Below are 21,311 nucleotides of genomic sequence, written 5' to 3'. Positions count from 1 at the left end.
ACAGAGCGCCATCATTTTTCATCTTCGATTTAGAATAACTTTTCAGCACTTTGCAATGGAAAAAATGCCAAAACGATGGATGAAAAGTACTATCAAAATTTTTTTGAGTATTTTTTTGTTTGCTGGTGGGGTAAAAGGCATTTTATTTGGCAAGTTTGAAAATATTACATAGGTGATATTTTCACACCTTGTCATAAAATGTCTTTTAAAGAGACTCTGTAACAACAAAAACCTCCCCTGGGGGGTACTCACCTCGGGTGGGGGAAGCCTCCGGATCCTAATGAGGCTTCCCACGCCGTCCTCTGTCCCACGGGGGTCTCGCTGCAGCCCTCCGAACAGCCGGCGACAGAGCCGACTGTAGCTTCAATATTTACCTTTGCTGGCTCCAGCGGGGGCGCTGTGGCGACTTTCGGCACGGAAATAGACGGAAATACCCGATCTCCGTCGGGTCCGCTCTACTGCGCAGGCGCCGGAAACTTGCGCCTGCGCAGTAGAGCAGACGCGACGACGATCGGGTATTTCCGCCTACTTCGGCTCCGACAGCCATCAGAGCGCCTGCGCAGGAGCCAGGAAGGTAAATATTGCGTCACGGCTGTACGGAGGGCTACAGCGAGACCCCCGAGAGACGCAGGACGGCGTGGGAAGCCTCATTAGGATCCTGAGGCTTCTCCCACCCGAGGTGAGTACCCCCCAGGGGACGTTTTGTCGTTACAGTTCCTCTTTAAACCACCAAAAAGCAAGAAAATACTCAAAATAATTTTGATAGTACTTTTTTTAAACCAACTTTTGGGTACTTTTTCAGTTGTAAAAGTTAATTTAAAGAGAATATAAAAAATTGTCTCCTAGGAGATAACTCAGGAGTTAAAGTTAATTGCATATGGGTCAGTGTGTTTTTAAAACTGCGAATGTGGCAGAATGATGCAATCTTAAATAAAAAAGCTATATAACTGAAAATAACAAAAATATGAGACTCTTTTCTTTGCCACTGATGTTCTATGCATTATCTGTACTACACATACAATTCATTATATCATTTTTTTTCACTTTGCTTTTATATTTTTCCACTTTCTTTGTAGCCATTTCTCCTTAGTTATCTGTTCATAGTTTATGACGCATACTTGCATGCAGCTTGGAATAATGTTCTTGGTGGAACTTTTTTCTTCTTTTTGTGTTTCAAAATTTTTATTGGGGCTTTTTTCTTCTTTTTATATTATGATAAACATGAACCTTTTAACCTGCTCTGTTTAGAACGACCATCTCCATTTCCAGATGATGCACTATAATTTACATCATGACTCTAAAACTTTTAAAAAGTCCATAGACATAATACTTATGCTGGGTGTTAATTGGCCAATCAAAGTCCGATATGGGAAGTGATCAGTTATTGTCTAATAATGCCAAATGCACATGATTGACAGGAATCAGACAATTAATTCCGACATGCCCGATCGCTCCTGGTCGATAACAGGATCAACATTGCAAAGTTATCATGGGAAAATCAATCCCGTCATTGATCAGGAGAGTGTTTGCACATGTACACAGGCTACAACTTCCCACCAGATTTCTTGTAGATCAGACAGGAAATTGAATAGTGTGTATCCAGCATTATGCTCAGGTAGTAGTGATCAATTCTACCACAATTCTTCATCTTTTGACCTCTATTAGATTTCAGCAAAAATCTATTTGAGTAGGAATTGGTTAATGGAAATGGCATGATATAAGAATGGGCGAAAACCGGATCATCCCCAAGGCAAACCTAGGCAGTTGCCTAGGGCATGGAGAGAGTCTAGGGGCCTGGTGGATGCTAGCCCCCACCACATTTTGCCCCCGTCCCCCCCAAAAAACAGGTGATCTTCAGCTGTGGGCAAAAACAGCTATCTTGGCTCCCATTTTTATTGTAATCCTTCTCTGGAATAGGCACCAGGAGCACTGGAGACTCTGGTAACCCACTAAATGGAAATTAGGGGGGGGGGGGGGGGGGTGTTTGAAAGTATGGTTCATCAAGATGTAACGGAGCCAAATGACAGTACTACAGGGATGAGTAGGAGAATTTGGAGAAGTACGACTTCTGCATACCTGAGGCCTGGAACCCACTACAAAACGCTATCGCTAATTGCAATCGCTAGTGTTTTGTATGAGCGGTTTGCAAGCGATTTCATGAGCGTTCTTAGGAGCAATTTTAAAAAGTGTATTCAATTTGCCAGCGGTTGTGTAGAGATTAGCGATTTTAGCGGTTTAATTCTGATTGGTCCTTTCAATTAATTTTTAATTTTGTTACAGTGTGCAGTAACTTCAAAACGCTAGCAAAATTGCTCTGTGCAGGTTTTGATGAGCGATTACGCCAGCGTTTATCTACTTTAGATTGCAGAAACGCTAATGCTAATTGCTAACGCTAAACGCCAAAAATGCAGCATGTCCTGCGTTTTGCGATTTGGTAATCGCAATCGCTCCAGTGGAATTTGGCCCATCCATTAACATTAGCTGAGCATTTAGGGAAATTGCTAGCGGTTTGAATGGCTCCCTAAACGCTCATAAAATCGCTCTAGTGGGTTCCAGCCCTGAAGCAGGAAGTGACCGCAGATGATCGTAATCGTAAAATTTTGCGTATATTTTCGCAATTGCGCCTATACGTAATTATGATTTGCAAACTAAATTCACTTAGTAGTCATTCGTAATTTCGCATAAAAATTTGCATAATTTTCACAAACTTTCGTATAATTTTGTGCTGACTTTGGCAGTAGATCGCAAAGCCCCCATACATGCTATTGTCACCAAAATTGCTACCTATGTTAAAGGGAATAGTGGGTACAAGGGGAAAAAAAGAATTTTCCAAATAGGCCGTATAGTTCTTGAGAAAATCGATTTAAAAAATGCACAGAAAAATGGTTTTTAAACTTGGAAAAATGACAGTTTAAAAACCATTTTCTTTGCATTTTTAAAATCGATTTTCTCACAAACTACAATGTCTTTTTAAAAAATTCTTTTTTTTTTTTTACTTGTACCCACCATTCTCCTTAACATATGTACCAATTTTGGTAGCAATAGCGTGTATGGGGGCTTTGCTATTAACTGCCAAATTCCGCACGAAATTCCGCAAAATTATGAAATACTTCTATTACATACGAAATCAATCACGATTTTCCCTAAAATTTCACATTACGATTATGATGCGAAAATGCGAATTTCGATTCTAAATCTTACGTATGCAAAATTTAGGCCCGTCACTGACCACGCATCACTTCCTACTTAGCCGATTGCCAACAGGGAACACTGTGTACTAACGCCGTGTTCCCTGCAGGCCTGTTTTTGGTGGTGCGACCGGCGAGACGCACCACATCGCTACCGCCAGTTTACAGTGTGAAAGCAACCTCATTGTTGTAATGCTGGGCATACACGGCTAGATAGTGAGCCGGTATCGAGCTAGCGGCTTGATGTCGGTGCGTCACGCTCGTCCGCGCGTGCGCGCGGATCAATTCCCGCTCGTCCCCGTGGGTGCTTTCTAATTAGCGCTAATCAGCACTTCGTTTTTTCTATTGTTCTGCCCGCCGGTATCGAGCGCGGAATTGATCCGGCGGGCAATTGGACCTGTCGGAAATTATCAATCGAGCCATCAGCGGCTCGATTGATAAGAAGAAACGAGCCGTGTATGCCCAGCATAAGGCCTGTGACCCAATACAGCGGAAAACAGACATATTTGTTTCCCATATAGCCTATGGTTGAAACTCCAGCTGGACCACAAGGTCCATTGGAGTGGACAATACACTGTCTGCTCCCACTGGCTGTTGTTTGTGGTCCAGCTCAAGAAGAAACCCAGCCTGAGTGTGCTGACAGGGCTACTAGTTAACTGTAAAATCTGTAAAGCTTGTGGCATTCATTAGTCAATGGAGCTGCTTGTTGCAGTTAGCAAACAAATACAGCATGTCTATGGCAGCTGTTACTTGTGATATGCTAATGTTGCTTCAGCTCTGGACTTCTGTAGGTAGACTTCCTAGTGAGGTGTCCACAGTCAGTCTGTCACCAATGTTTAGCAATACATGAGTACAGCCTTTCAGCAGACTGATAAGACTGTTTTTAAGGTGGCCATACACTGGTCGATTTGCCATCAGATCGACCAACAGATAGATCCCTCTCTGATCGAATCTGATCAGAGAGGGATCGTATGGCTGCCTTTACTGCAAACAGATTGTGAATCAATTTCAGCTTGAAACCGATCACAATCTGTGGTGGTGCAGCTGACGCCGCCCCCCCCCCCCCCCTGCATACATTACCTGATCCGGCCGGCGTGAGTCCCCCGGTCTCCGCTGTCTTCTTCTCCGCGCTCGGCTCCAGGGTTCCAGCTTCATTACACTTCCTGTCCGGGGAAGTTTAAACAGTAGAGGGCGATCTACTGTTTAAACTTCCTGTCGGGACAGGAAGAAGTCAAGCCTGCCGGAACCCAGCGGAGAAGGAACAGCGGTAACAGCGGGGACACGCGTCGGAGGAGCAGATAATGTATTGCCGCTAGCGTCGGTCGTCGGACATTCGAACGCCGCTATCAACGCACTCCCGACCCGCCAGCGATCGAGTGAAATCTTCCGCACGGACGGATCCATGGAAACTATTGATTTCGGATGGAAATCGATCGTTCAGTCAGCGTTTGCGCAATGATTTAACAGCAGATGCGATCACAGTGATCGAATCTGCTGTATATCGGCGGGAAAATTGTTAGGTGTATGGGCCCCTTTATTAGTCTGCCGACAGCCTGTACTCACGTTCTACTGTCGACAGAACGACCGCCCCGCAGAAGGGTCTGACGGACCCGTTGTTTGTAACAACATGGCGTGTGTACGCGCCTTTAGGCGTCTTTTCTCTAGACTAAATAAACCCAGTTTATCTAACCTTTCTTGGTAATTGAGACCTTCCATCCCTCGTATCAATTTTGTTGCTCGTCTCTGCACCTGCTCTAAAACTGCAATATCTTTCCTGTAATGTGGTGCCCAGAACAAAATTTCATATTCCAGATGTGGCCTTACTAGAGTTAAACGGGCAATATTATGCTAGCATCTCGAGTTTTTATTTCCCTTTTCATGCAAAATTGTATTAGCTTTAGCTGCAGCGGCGTGGCATTGAATACGATTATTTAACTTGTTGTCGATGAGTACTCCTTTATGTGTCCATAAAAAAATATATATATATATATCATATACTCACCTAAGGAGAGGGAAGGCTCTGGGTCCTACAGAGCCTTTCTGTTCTCCTCACGGTGTACTCGATTTGCAATCGATTGATCGATCGATCGATCGGGATCGATCGGTCGGCCAGAAAATCGGCTGAGTGTATGGGCTGCTTTACAGTATACAATTAACATATTAAAGTCATTAACAATTATTACCTCCTTGGACTGCTGCCTCACCTCGCCTTATGTAAGGGTCAGCCCCGCTTCTATATACTATTCAATAGAACCCACCAGTTCTGACAGTCAGGGCTGGGACTCACTAGAATGTTTCTGGCAGCCTTTTGGGATCGCCAACAATTGCTGACAACTTCCAGAAACCCTTTGCCAATGAAAGTGTTTGGAGGGGAACCCACTAGTACGATTGCTATTAATGGTAATCACAATCGCAGGACATGTAGCCTTTTGAGCGAGTTTGTGCTCAATGCTGAACTATATAAGCGCTGCAAAATCACTTCTGCATACCTGACTAAGGCAGCCAATAATGACCGCCTGAGACAATAGTACAGCGGCTGCCGACCCCCAACCCTCCAGTGCGGATCAACTCACTCCCGCAACGGTCAATTGCATTGTCTGCTCAGCGTGACATCACGCACGCCTAGCTCTGTTGACCCTCAGCCGCCCCCCATTCATAGCAACAGAATGCATCGTCAGCTACATAGCTGACACATATCTGTACAGGCCGGCTAGTGATATCACCCTATGGGGCCGGGTCCCGATCCCCAACGGGCGACATAAAATCAAGAGGTGTGTGTGCGCACCCTAAAGGCCGGTTCACATGGACCTCTGAAGGGGTACATTTAGCAAACTTTTCCGGCGCCCAAATTTCCTGCCTTTCCCAAAAGTTTGATTGCATTGAGGTCCCACTTGCTGCTTACGAGATTCGAAGGATCTGCTGTACACATTGTGGGCACCTTGAAATCGATCTCTAAACGCTCAGAAAAAAACGCTCTAGTGGGTTCCAGCCCTAAGGGCCCTGACACACCAAATAGCACCTACAGACATATTGTACAGACATATTGTTCAACTCCCAGCCAAGCAGAGTGCTTTAGATGCTGCCAAACTGTACATCAATAGGGCATAGGAACCCTTCTATTCAGAACAAGAACAGATGCAAGGTTTATTGGTCTATAATGTAGCAATTAAGAGATTTCAGGCACATTTGATTAAAGTGAAGTATCAGTCAGTACAGTATATGGCGAGCTAGGGTGCGTACACACATCCAATTTTTACTGGCCGATTTGACTATTTCCATGTAGTATGAGGGCCAACAGATTTTGAATACTATGAACAGATTCTGTAGGTAAGCTCTCATACTACATGGAGGTGCTAAAATTGGGCAGTGATTGACCAATCAAAATTGAATGTGTGTATGGACCCTAAGGGTTAACTAACAAAGAATAATCACAATGAGCACGCTTACTTTTTATGGGTGACTGAAATTATAATCAGGGATTATATTGTGCTGATATTTTCAGCAGCACTTTGCAGAGTACACTGATAAAATGTATACCATTAAGGCTTGTTTCACATCCTGTCCAGACAGTATTGCAATGAAGGCAAAAGTTGCATTGCGCATTAAACGATGGATCGCATACAGTGAAGTATACAGTGCATAAAAAGTATGCTTAACTGTAAACATACGCGTTGTCCGCTACCGCACTGCATTGCAGAGTAACCAAGCAGCTCAGGGTGACCCAAACTACTAGGAATGTATAGGGGGATAAAAGGAACCAAAAAGCCCTCCTACTAAAAAAAAGCAAAGCTTGGTGTAATTGCCTTCTTAAAACAGACCTTGGGCAAGTCTCCCTAACACTGCTACTGCCTATAGAGCGTGTCCTAGTGGCTGCAGCTCTGGCGCTTTGAGTCCGCCAGGAGAAAAGCGCAATATAAATGTTCTGTGTTTGTTTGTTTGTTTTGCGGGACGCTTTCATTTTCTTTAGAAGCCACCATTGACTTACATTAAAATGCAGCAAAATTGCCTCAATCACGATTTTGCGAAAAATCATGATCGTTGTGAGTTTGCTGCGATTTTAATGTAAGTCAATGCAGACATTTTCTAAGAAGTGAAAATGACCTGCAAAACGCTATTTGGTGTGTCAGTGCCCTGAGATAGCCTAGTACATACATGTCAAACTCCGGCTCCCGGCCCAAATCTGGTCCTCAGAGCAATTAAATTTGGCCCCCAAGTGATTTCCCTACTTTGTATTATGTTTGGCCCACTCCATACCACCAGGGAAGCTATATTGGAGGTGAATCACTAGATTATCAGGGAAGCCATATGAAGCAGGAAGGGGAAAAGCACTAGACACCAGGGAACTGTATAGGGGAGGGAGGGAGGGAGGAAGCAAGGACCACTAGACACCAGGGAACTGTATAGGGGTTGGGGGGGGGGGGGGGGGGGAGGGCATTAGAAGCCAGGGAACTTTATAAGGGAGGAAATTGACCAGTAGACGTTGAGGTTGGCTCACGACTTGGTCCCAGTGATCAATTTTGGCCCAGTTTGTATTTGAGTTTGACACACCTGGCCTAGTATAATGATTAGTGAGCTAGAGATTGTTCCAGTTAGCAGGTTTGGGAAGATCGCTGTACAGACATATTGTTCAACTCCCAGCCAAGCAGAGTGCTTTAGATGCTGCCAAACTGTACATCAATAGGGCATAGGAACCCTTCAATACAGAACAAGAACAGATGCAAGGTTTATTGGTCTATAATGTAGCAATTAAGAGATTTCAGGCACATTTGATTAAAGTGAAGTATCAGTCAGTACAGTATATGGCGAGCTAGGGTGCGTACACACATCCAATTTTTACTGGCCGATTTGACTATTTCCATGTAGTATGAGGGCCAACAGATTTTGAATACTATGAACAGATTCTGTAGGTAAGCTCTCATACTACATGGAGGTGCTAAAATTGGGCAGTGATTGACCAATCAAAATTGAATGTGTGTATGGACCCTAAGGGTTAACTAACAAAGAATAATCACAATGAGCACGCTTACTTTTTATGGGTGACTGAAATTATAATCAGGGATTATATTGTGCTGATATTTTCAGCAGCACTTTGCAGAGTACACTGATAAAATGTATACCATTAAGGCTTGTTTCACATCCTGTCCAGACAGTATTGCAATGAAGGCAAAAGTTGCATTGCGCATTAAACGATGGATCGCATACAGTGAAGTATACAGTGCATAAAAAGTATGCTTAACTGTAAACATACGCGTTGTCCGCTACCGCACTGCATTGCAGAGTAACCAAGCAGCTCAGGGTGACCCAAACTACTAGGAATGTATAGGGGGATAAAAGGAACCAAAAAGCCCTCCTACTAAAAAAAAGCAAAGCTTGGTGTAATTGCCTTCTTAAAACAGAAGGAAATTTGCAATAATTTAGTTATAAGTGAACATTTGTGGTTACCCACAATGCCCTACTGAATATGTAAATTATCCCTTTTCGCCCTTGTGAAGCCAAGCAAGCATCCAGAACCGCTGGTATATACAGGCCCGGCCCGCTCATGAGGCGGGGTGAAACATTTGCCTCAGGTGGCAGATCTGGGTGGGCGGCACCCGCCTGTCTGTGGATGCTGGGTGCCGCCCGCCGAGCTGCAGGGGTAGCTGGCAGAAAGGGGGTATTGGGCCTAGCGGTGGGGAGGGGGGTCGGACCCCCCCCCCTCCCTCGCCTGGGTCCCCCGATCTGCGCTCCTCCTCCAGCGTTAAGTAACCAGCTGCGTGCATAAAGATGAAGAGGCAACGGGCGGGGGAATCACTCACCTCTTCCGCGTTCCATCGTGTGCTCCACTGACATCACTTGCGGCAACGCCGCCCACTGTATTGTAAGTGGACGGCCTTGCAGGAAGTGACGTTGGTGGAGCGCACGATGGAACGCGGAAGAGGTGAGTGATTCCCCCGCCCGTTGCCTCTTCATCTTTATGCACGCAGCTGGTTACTTAACGCTGGAGGAGGAGCGCAGATCAGGGGACCCAGGCGAGGGAGGGGAGGGTCCGACCCCCCTCCCAACCACTAGGCCCAATACCCCCTTTCTGCCAGCTACCCCTCCAGCTCGGCGCCCCCCCCCCCCCCCCCACGGCTGGGGGGGGGGGCGATTTTTTTTCTTATTATGCCTCAGGCGGCAAAAAGTCTAGGGCCGGCCCTGGGTATATAGCAAGCCTATAGCTTTAAGTTTTACACAGCCATATCAAACCCACATGTAGACAGCCTGTTTCGGACTTTTGGTCCTCATCAGTACATGGCAGGGATTGATAAGGCTGTATGAAATAGGGCTTGGACGAGTACAACAGAGTAACCAAGCAGCTCAGGGTGACCCAAACTACTAGGATTGCGTTAGCTATGTAATTATATTGTCTGAAGCAGCATGTGTGAATGTAGCAGCCCAGCCTTATGCTAGGTACACACTATGCATTTTCCCATCAGATAGATGGGCGAAGTGATCATTTTTGGCATGTCCGATCTGCTCCTGATCAGGGCTGCTCAAATCCGAAACCGGGAGACATCTGGATAGTTCTATCCGATTATCTCCCAGTAAACCTGTGCGGGCGGGGCTGGGGGAGGGGGTCAATCTTACCTGTCTGATGTCTTCTTCGTCTGTCCCACGTAATCACATGATGCGCGTGGAGCGCAACGTGGGAGGAGCCGAGGGACGGACAAAGAAGACATCAGACAGGTAAGATTGACACCCCTCACAGGTTTACTGGGAGATATCCGGATAGCAACTATCCGGATGTCTCCTGGTTTCGGATCTGAGCAGCCCTACTCCTGATCGATAACAGGATGGATTTTGTGCAGTACTGATCTGAAAATCGATCCTGTTATCAACTGGGCATGTCGGAAATTATTCATTCAACCCATCGATCTGACATGATATTGCCTTGTGTGTACTTAGCATAACTGTCCCTTGTCTGATCATATCTGCAGCATCAGATACAAACTCATAGTAAATGTTTTTTTTGTTTTTCATAAATGACAGGTTATGTTGTTGTCCATCACAGGTCCTGGGAAAGAGAGCACTACTACATCTCAGCATTTACAGCTGCTGCATGGAATATCACACTGGACTGGGCATTCCCACACTAAAGACACCAAAAGGTGACCAATTTGCCTCCTTTGGTGCCAAATTCTTCCACAAGGAATAGAGCAGGAGGGCTAGAGCAATATAATAGTGACTTATTTGTTGGGAGGCCGTGTTTTTCTACCTCCCAGCAGCTTTCAGAGATGGGAAAGGACATGTTCAAGCATGGCATAGTTATTGCAAAAGTGTGTCCTTCTAATAAATGAAAGGCACATATTTAAGCATTTGTAGATTGCTGTATTGATCTCATGCGTCACTTAAAAAAAGGATTTTAGAAAATACACAAAACACCAGGTAATGATTTAGGACTTGAGAGTACAGCTTAGACATTTTCAGCAGTAAAATTGCACATTGATTTAGGCGCAGTGAACACCAAAAACCTCTAGCATATCTGCAAAACGCTAGAGCTTTTCGAAGCAGATTTCAGAGCGATTCTAGGCATGTTTAGGCCCCATTCACACTAGAGCGTTTTGCCGCGATTTCGGCAAAACGCTCAAACAATAGCGCATTTTAAAAGTGTAATGAAACCCTATGGGCCCATTCTTACTTCGGCAATTTGTGCTAATCGCCCCAAAACGGGCAAAAAGACGAAATGCAAACGCGTCGCCTGCACTATGTTTAGGCGATTTCCCGGCGATCACGTTTCAGTGCTATAGAAGTGCTAAACGCGATCGCGCCAAAATCGCTGCAGTGTTCAGTGATTTTTCCGCGTGAAATTGCGGAAAAATCACTCCTGCAAAACGTTTTGAAAACGAAAGTGTGAATGGGGCCTCAGAGACTTTTTCTAAACATTCCTAGCGTTTTTTGGAGTGTTTTTGGGTAGCAGATTACAAATATTGTTACAGTAAAGCTGAACAGCTTCTGTAACAAAAACGTCTGGAAACTGCTCTGATCTAGCGTTTTTCAGAGCAGTTTTCCACTTTCCTATACCTTAACATTGAGGCAGAAACGCCTCAGAAATCTACAAAATTCTGAAGCCCCCGAGTTTGCGTTTGTGGAAAAAACGAGCCGCTCTGGTGTCCATTCACTTTCATTAGCCAAGCGGTTTTCCCCCTGCAAGCGTTTTAAAAAATGCTCCAGAACCGCTCCGCTGTGCACCAGCCCTTATTCAGGACTACGTACAGAACCTTAAAGGTTACCTGGCCCATATGCATTTCAATTTTTCTCCTGAGTTTTCTCCTAGATGATATGTTCACACCTTATCAATATTTTTTTAAAACTACCAGCAACCAAGAAAATACTTAAAATCATTTTGATTATACTTTACCTACTTTTTGGTACTTTTTTAATTGTAAAGTGCTGAAAAGTTATTTTAAATAGAAGATGAAAAATGATCTCCTAGGAGAAATCTCAGGTGAAAAAGTTAATTGCATATTGGCCCTGAGGTGAGAGGGATATGGAGGCTGCCATATTTATTTCCTTTTAAACAATACCAGTTACCTGGCAGTCCTCCTGATGTGGTGCCTCTAATACTTTTAGCCATAGACCCTGAACAAGCATGCAGCAGAACAGGTACTCTGACTCAGCTGGCTTTACTGGATTAGCCATATGCTTGTTCCAGGGTTTTGACTCGGATACTGCTTATGCCAGAAGATCAAGGGCTGCCAGGCAACTGGCATTGTTTACAAGGAAATAGTTATGGCAGCCTGCATATCTCTCTCACTTTGGGTTCTCTTTAAAAAATTGATATATGACCCAGAAGTAGAAACTCCAAGAGAAGAGACCCAGCACCATCTTCAAATGTATTTCAAAATCTTTATTTGTAAAGCAAGTGATACTTTAAAAATAAAGAGCTTGAAATACATTTGAAGACGGTGCTGGGTCTCTTCTCTTGGAGTTTGTACTTGCTGTTCCTGGAGGCAGAGGGACAACGACCAAAAGCACGTCGCATCTGGATGGTTTGGTGCTGCCTTTTATGTCTATGACCCAGAAGTAGGCACAAGGGGTTCAAGATATTTCAAAGGGATCCAGCGGTGATAGTATGCTGTAAGGATTTTTCTATCTACCCCAATATAGAAGAGTCTCTAGATCAACTTGTTCAATACCAAACTGGTTTATAAGGCTAGGTTCACAATGGGCTTTGCGTTCGCCGTAGCAGCTGGAACACAACGGATCAGCAAAGCAACGCCACACATTATCCGCACATTACATACAGTCAAGGAAATTTATGCTTCACTGTCACTGTTAATGAGCGCGTTATGCAGTAATGCACTGCATGCAGAGCGCTATGATGCTGCACACCGTTATACTGCAACGCACCTGCTGCACTGTGAATGTTGCATAGATGGTGAACTAGCATGCAGCCATTACACTCCAATGCACCACCGTGAACATTGCCCAAATGTATGTGTAGCTTGGAACAGTAAACATTTTAGCACTTAGCACTTTTAAAATACAGGATTTCCTCCAGGCAGGAATCACCTAGCTTTCTACTATAAGAGGAGTGTAGTCAGCTTTCAGAAGAGCTGAGGCATCTAATACAAGATTACAAGGAATTACAGTGAGATGCTTGCACTTCAAACACAGCCAGTCACAAGAGTGAAAGTTAATAACCACTCATTTCACAGATAACCGCTGTTCATTAGTGTGGCTCTAGTTCATTTCCAGATCCTCCCCAATTACCTAATCACACTGTGTCTGTATAACTGTGTATTGGCATCCTAGTGCAAATTCCCAGTGACACCTTGGCTGTTATACCATGCAAGTCTATAAGAGAACTGCAGCCACTAGGCTAGTTAGTTAGTACACAGTCTGAGGTATTACCACCTACTGGATCAAACATTAAGCTAAGTACACATAAGATGGTAGTAGGTGGACATGCAAGCAGGAATAGTGCACTCAATCAATCAATAAATCCAACAAATGAACTGTATAGGTAGCCAAACAACTGATGGGCAGATTTGACCAAGAGAAAAACTCTCTCTGATCTAATTAATTTCAGCATGAAATCTCTCTGGAATCAGCTGAGCCCGCCGCGTCTGCCTCCTCGCCGCTGTTCCCTAATGTATAAATGTACATGTATGTGCATGTATACTATACCTGTCCTGTGTCACCGCGCCCATCTTCTTCTGAATCCACTGCTCTTCACTACACACTGTGTCCTCACATGCACGCTGGCGTGTTATTCAACGCAGTGCGTATGGGAAGTGTAACGGACAGTGGCATATTCGGAAAACGACGGGCACCCCAACACAGACAGGTAATGTATAAATGCACATACACATACATACACCTTTCTATATTCGTGGAACAGCGCCCCACTGTGAACGTAGACCCACTGTGAACGTAGCCAGACTGTTTTTGTTTTAGACAGGGTAAGGGCTCGTTCACACTAAGGGCATTTTTGCCCTTTTTTCAAGCGCAGGCGATTTTCAAAATAGCCCTAAAAACGCTTCTGCAGTGATTCCCTATGAGAGAGTTCACAGCTAAGCGGTTCGTTTGCGATCCGCTCAGAAAATCGGTGCCTGTACCATTTTTGAGGCGATTTTGCCTCAATGGAAGGTATAGGAAAAACGCAAAATGATAAAAAAAAACGCTTTGTGCAGCGATTGCATGAGCGTTTTTAAGAATAAATACATTGTATTTATTCTTTTCCGGGTCAAAGAGACAACTTCCTGACTTGCATCAGGGAGTGGATTACAAAACCGCTCTGGAAAAGTGCTTAGAAAAGCGATTTTACCAGAAATTGAGCTCGCAGTGGAGCACCAGGCGGGGGGGAGCGCACAAAAACACGAAATGCTTGCCCTAGGGTTAAGGCTCATTTCCACTAGGGTGATTCACAGAGTCTCCCCACACACAAGTTTGATAGAAGCATCAAGACAATACACACAACATTTATAATGCTCTCAATGTACTTCAGGGCTACAGTCACTTAGAGCACGCTCCATGGGTGATCGGGGTCTCTAGGGAGCCTTGCCCATAGACTCCTTACTGTTTTACGTATGGGCTAGAGCCGGGATTACAACCTATTGAAATCATTCAATATGCTTCCTATTCGCTGTTCGAGGACAAAAAAAGTTTTTGGAGGATGTATTCAATAGCCAAGCATTGACACAGCTGAGGGATTCCAATGCAAACTCGCATCAGCTGAAGGATGGATGTCGGCACAAGTGGAAACATAGCCTCAGAACCTCTGTCACATTCCTATAGCTGTCTATGTCCCCATTGAGGAAACATTTTCTCACTTCCTGTGCAGATGAGATGTGGTGTACAGCTGTTCAGTAGGGAACCTTGCACCTTAATAATACCATAGATAGTCAAAGACTTTGCTGAACACTATTACATGTAATATGTCAGAGCAAGGTCAGGTCACTCAGGTTCCTGAACTCTCTCCAGGCACACTTGCTTTTTCCAGAACTGCCTCAGACTGACTGTTTACTGGGTAGCCTCTGACCCTTCAGAAGTGTGACCATTTCACACCTCACACTCATGTTTACACAAGTGCCTCACATCACAAACCTTTCCACCAGCTAGCCTGAAGTGTCAACTTGGGAATCTACATCACATAGATCCCCATCCAAAGCACATTCCCAGATCCAGCTATCCTACAATCATAGCTTTATTATAGAACATTATTATTTAGTATTTACATAGCGCCAACATCTTCTGCAGCGCTTTACAAAGTATATATTGCCTTGTCACTTAACTGTCCCTCAGAGGAGCTCACAAGCTAATCCCTACCATAGTCATATGTCTACGTATATATTTTGTAGTGTATATATTGTAGTCTAGGGCCAATTTAGGGGGAAGCCAATTAAGTTATCTGTATGTTTTGGGGATGTGGGAGGGAAGCAGGAGATTTGGGCGCATGAGACAAGTGGACAAAAAGGGCGCCCCATTCACTCCCATTATAAATATCGTTTAATGGGCGCTGAACAGGGAAAAAAAGGCGCCGGAGATTATTAACGTTTTACAAACGGCGCCCAGAGATTTTTAAGGTTTTATAACTGTGCTTGTGATGATTTAACTTTACAAAATGAGCCTGTGACGAATAACGTTTATAAAGATACTAAATCACTATTTGTAAAACATTTCTAAAACATTATTATCCACCCCAAAAATTATTTACATTTTTTTATTTAAATATTTTATTTATTAATGTTTGTAAAACATTATTATCCATAGGGGGTCTTAGGTTTAGGCACCACCAGGGGGGTCTTAGGTTTAGGCACCACCAGAGGGGGGTCTTAGGTTTAGGCACCACCAGGGGGGTCTTAGGTTTAGGCAACCCCAGGGGGTCTAGGGGTTAGGGATAGGTACAGGGAGGGCTTTGGGGTGTTTAGTTTTAGGCACCACCAGGGGGGTCTTAGGTTTAGGCACCACCAGGGGGGTCTTAGGTTTAGGCACCACCAGGGGGTCTTAGGTTTAGGCACCCCCAGGGGGTCTAGGGGTTAGGGATAGGTACAGGGAGGGCTTTGGGGTGTTTAGTTTTAGGCACCACCAGGGGGGTTTTAGGTTTAGGCACCACCAGGGGGGTCTTAGGTTTAGGCACCACCAGGGGGTCTTAGGTTTAGGCACCACCAGGGGGTCTTAGGTTTAGGCACCACCAGGGGGTCTAGGGGTTAGGGGTAGGTACAGGGAGGGTTCTGTGTCAGAGTAGGGTTAGGTATAGTTTTAGTACAATTTTAATTATACTAATCAACAGTTATTATGAATGTACTTATATTAATATCATTGTTATAAACAATATTTTCACATTTCATTATAATAATAAATGATAAATCAAGATTATCCATAACAATATATAATTATAATGTTTACACAAATATTACTGTTTTTTTAACAAACGTTATTATAAGTTTCAGTTTAGAAACAGGGAAGATTAACGTTTTAAGAATTGCCGATTTCATACACATTATTTAATGATTTATAAATTCTTAAAACACTATTTGTAAACGAAATTCTACACAATATTTTTATAAACGATAATACTGCTTAACGTTTACACCACGCGCCCTTTTTTCCCGATGCCCTTTTTTGATGTACGCATGTAGGAGGAAACTGGAGTGTCCAGAGGAAACCCACACAGACTTGGGGAGAACATACATACTCCTTGCAGATGTTGCTCTGGCTGGGATTCGAATTAGGGACCCAGAGCTGCAAGGCAAGTGTACTAACCACTATGCCACCGTGCTGCCTGTGCTAGAACATTCATATTTCATAAGGAATAAAGTTGATCATATTGTTGAACCCTATTCGAGACCCTGATACACAGAAAAAGTAATTCAATAATCAAAAATAAACACCCAATTATCAAAAACTGGTTGTCGCAGATGCGGAAATATTTCCGCAATAATCCGCTAAATATGCGCATGGGTGAACAAATATATCCGTACAGTCCACCTTCCAATGCGGAATTGTATACGTATAGAAGGGCAATGATATTTCTGCGCATGCGCAATGATCCCTATAGACGCAGTTACCACACACGTAGTTGACTTCGCAATACATACATCAACTACGCGTAGTGGCCGAAGCTTCGAATGGCGGTACTACGACTACGCGGAAATACGTACGCGATGTTTTTAAACTTCGTCTATGAACTACGATGCGTAGTTGTGGACTACGACGCGTAGATTCGCATTGGCGTAGTTTACAAGCAACCCTATACAGAATACACAGATAGCTCATGATGAACCAGGACCATTAGGAAAGCACAAGGGACTAAAGGTGGCCACACACCATACAATAAAATAATCTAATTGTACAGCAATTTGATAAACACGATCGGTTGTCCCAAAAGATAAAAAGCTTTTTTTTTTTTCATTCGTTTGGGAAATCTGATCGAATTTCCTGTTTTTATTTGAGAAAAGATCAGGAGTGTTGGAATTTTCTGATCAATTTTTATGACAATTGAATGGAGTAGAATAGATTGCCAATTACTTAATGTACGGACCCAAGCAATTTTTTCTGAATTTTCAATCATTTTTTTTTTCATAATTGGGGAAGAAATGAACATGTGTGTGTGGTACATTGGTCAGATTTTTGTCTGGCATTCTGATGGCTCTGAAGTTATGTACGAGTACAAAACCAAAACCACAACTTTAATGTAAGGTTTTTGTTCTATTTATCCTGGTCTAGGGACACCCATATGCAATGTAAGAAATTAGCAGTACTCCGTGTAAAGTGTAAAGAACGATTTTCTATTTAAAATAAATATGTTTTGAAACAGCATTGCTTACTATATACTGATGGACACTGCATTGCTTATTATATAATGATGGACACTGCATTGCTTAATGTAGACTCAGGGCCGTTTCCTGGGCAGTGTGAGCGGGGCGTAGAAGAAGGGGGGCGCAGGCAGAAGGACATAACCGCTAGGCGGTAAGGAGCCGGTGACGCTTGGTGCAGCCGAATGGAAGAAGAAAGGAGAACACCAGCGTGATCACCTTCTTGACTCCTCTTGGGCGTCCTGCGGCTGCCTGACTGTGACGTCAAGGCATCATCACGTCACCCCAAAGTGCATAGTCAGTCCTGGTGGCTGACAGGTCTATATGTACTTGCACTTTTGGTTGTGTATTGAGCAATATTATTTTTGCAGTGATCTACTCATTGTTATATTCAATGCTGCTTGGGACCCACCAGCATCATTGATTTGTATCAATTTGGTGCTAATTTGATGACACCAATTTTGATTGTATTGTGTGTACTTATGTCCGCTGCATACTGCTACTGTTTTGTGATTTTAATTGGTTGTCTTTTGATTATTAATAAAGTTTGACATACTTTTTCAATAAATGTTTGTGCTATATAGACTTTTATCTTTCATATATAAGACTGCTGGCATCATACAAACAGCAGGTGATGCCGGGAGTCTCGCCAGCAGGATAGGTGAATTCACACAGCACCAGAGGACATTTTCCACTTGGGGGGGGGGGGGGGGTTGCTGTACAGGTGGACAGCGGTAGTGGTGTCTATAGGCTGATTCCGGATAGATCTGAAGTATATTGGGAATCGGTCTTTAGTGTATCGGCGAGCAACATATATCCTTCTGATCAGACTCGGTCAGAGAAAGAGAGATCTGTCTCATGGTGGATCGGCCCATACATTGCTAGATGTATGGTCACCTTTACATTATAGCTTGTTCAATGGCTGCCTTAAGGTGCCCATACTTTAGAACGAATATGGGCAGATTCGACCAAGAGACAAATTTGTCTCGAATCGAAGCTGCCCATACACTACAGGCCGATTCCCGTCCGGTTTCAGCATGAAATCAGGGAATCGGCTGAGCCGCCGCGTCCGCCCCGCCGCTGCCCCCAAAATGTATAAATGTATGTAGTGTAGTGTATTTATACATTACCTGTCCTGTAGCAGCTCGCCTGGTCCATCCGTCCATCTCGCCGGGTAAGCCGCATACACGCTAGCGGCGCATAGCGCCTGACGTTAGCTGCTATGCGCCTTCGTGACGTCAGAGTGCCGCCGGCGTGTATGTGGAGCCCGGCGAGATGGACGGAAACCGCGCGGAGGCTGACACCGGACAGGTAATGTATAAATACACACACACTGCATACATTTATACATTGCGTCGGCGAGGGGTTCATCGTCTCGTCGCTCGTTCCCAATTCCGCCGCCGTACCACCCTGCGCCCGACCAACCAACCTCGGCCCGACATTTTCCAAAATGCGCAATCAACTGTGCGGCCAATTTCTGTCCCGAAATTGGTCGCTTTGTCGGTCGGTCATGCACTTGGCAGCGCCAATTTTCATCCAATTTGATTATAATAATCGAATTGGATGGTCGATTGGTTGGTTGGTCGCCTAGTGTAGGGCCCCCTTTAGCTAACTAACCTGTTCCAGCTCACACATTGACATTAAAGGAAGCATGCTGCAGTGGAATACACATTGTACTGGTTGAAGTGCTCATTAGTGATAACAAACTAGTGTTGCTGCTCTGGTACTTCCCTGTGCTCACATGGTAATAAGGTTCACAGCTTTCACTTCCCACTCATCTAATTACCATTAGGCTTGGAGAAGAAAAGATGGCCTGAAGGCACCCATTTATGTCTGAGGGTTCCATGTTAGTGTATCTTAGCAGGAAGGCTAGTAATGCTGATTCACAGCAATGTAGATTTGCATTGTATTGTCCACAGCAAGAAGGAAGTCTGCACTGAAAAATGGACCTAGTATGACTAAAATCACACTTCACATGAATTCAGAGATGCATGTCAGAATGACCACATTGCCCTGTTATTCTGAGTAAATAAATGCATTATCTTTCTTTCCATAAATTGAAAGAAGTGATAGAAGAGGATTCTTGGGATGGACAGGTGAACTGTGAAATGTGTATTTCACATTATTCCTCCCAACTTTTAGGGGTAATAAGGAGGGATGCTTAAAGCGGTATCGTCACCATAAAAATCAAATTTCAACAGCAACTGGTCTGAGTGTATTAAGTGATAAAGATGCTAAGCCTGCATTCAAAACTTTCAAAACTTTTTCTGCTGTTATGATTTGGAGTTATCACATACTTAAGGAGCACTGGCCCTTTAGTAGTCGTGCCAAAGAATTGCATGCTGGGGGTTCTTTTTATATATAATCTATTCCTCCTCTTCCCTTTATTTCCCTGCCAGCTGCTTATCTGAAACCTAATCCCCTACTCACTTGTGTTTACAAGCAAGGTTGAGGTGACTCAGCGATTGGAGGAGACAAGAAAAAAAGTAAAGGGCAGAAATGACATCACGAGCTAGTCTTAACTGTGGGCAAAAGACATGGCCACCACCAGGAACAGAATTCTCGTCATTTACTATATAACATTCACTGAAATCAAAACGTGGACAGTATAATACATGTATTATGTAAGTAGATCAAGTATTTATCTACTTATATAGGTGTTTTTTTCCCTGGCATAGTAAGGCTGATCCTACTGCTTTAAAGAGAAACCATGACCAACAATTGAACTTCATCCCAATCAGTAGCTGATACCCCCTTTCCCATGAGAAATCTTCAGGGGGCTCTGTATGGCTGATATTGTGGTGAAACCCCTTCCACAGTGGGATGTCAGGACCATCCTGTCTGTGAACCTCATTGCATTGTGGGAAATTGGGTCCAACTGCAAAAAAAAAGCCAGCAGCATCTCCTTCCACTGACATCACCTGCCAGCAGTAAGGGCCTGTACACACTGCTGCGCTTGCGCTGCGCTTTTTAAATCGCATACGCTTTTTAATCGCAAGGTCTTTTGAAAAATAATGAAAATCGTGGAGACCTGTACACACTGCTGCGATGCGCTTTTCCTATTCTCCTGAAGGCTTGCGATTTTAAAAATCGCATGTGATTTTAAAAGCGTAGCAGTGTGTACAGGCCCTAAAATTGTCACTATATGGTAAATGTCAGAATGTAAATCAGGGAGAGAAAAGATTTTACAATGGGAAAACACTAACTAAATCATTTACAGATAATTATTGTAAAAATGACGCACTTTTTTTATTACATTATTTTCACTGGAGTTCCTCTTTAAGCCCTGCCCCGCCACACCTCTAATCATGCCCCAAACATGCCACTAGTCACATATACCATAAAGATTTTGTAAGAAAAATATGTTGTTTTATCATTCAAACCACACCGGTCCTTTCTATCAGCACGGTGCAGCACGGCAGCTTGCCTTGCAGCGCTGGGCCCCAATTTGAATCGCAGCCAGAGCAACATCTGCAAGGAGTTTGTATGTTCACCTCGTGTCTGTGTGGGTTTCCTCCAGACACTCCGGTTTCCTCCCACATCCCCAAAACATACAGATAAGTTAATTGGCTTCCCCTAAACTGTCCCTAGACTATGATGCATGCACTACACGATACATACATAGACATATGACTATGGTAGGGACTAGATTGTGAGCTCCTCTGAGGGACAGTTAGTGACAAGACAATATATACTCTGTGCAGCGCTGTGTAATATGTGAGCGCTATATAAATGCTTAAATAAATAAAAATTGTTTCATTTTTCTTTATATTACATTTGAGAATAAGAAATATATCAATTTATGTAATGAGATTAATGCTTAGAATCAATTAAACACATTTTC

The sequence above is a fragment of the Hyperolius riggenbachi genome, chromosome 3 (genome assembly GCF_040937935.1).
Source record: "Hyperolius riggenbachi isolate aHypRig1 chromosome 3, aHypRig1.pri, whole genome shotgun sequence".
Classification (NCBI taxonomy): Eukaryota; Metazoa; Chordata; class Amphibia; order Anura; family Hyperoliidae; genus Hyperolius; species Hyperolius riggenbachi.
Note: the sequence above shows the minus strand (reverse complement) of the source record.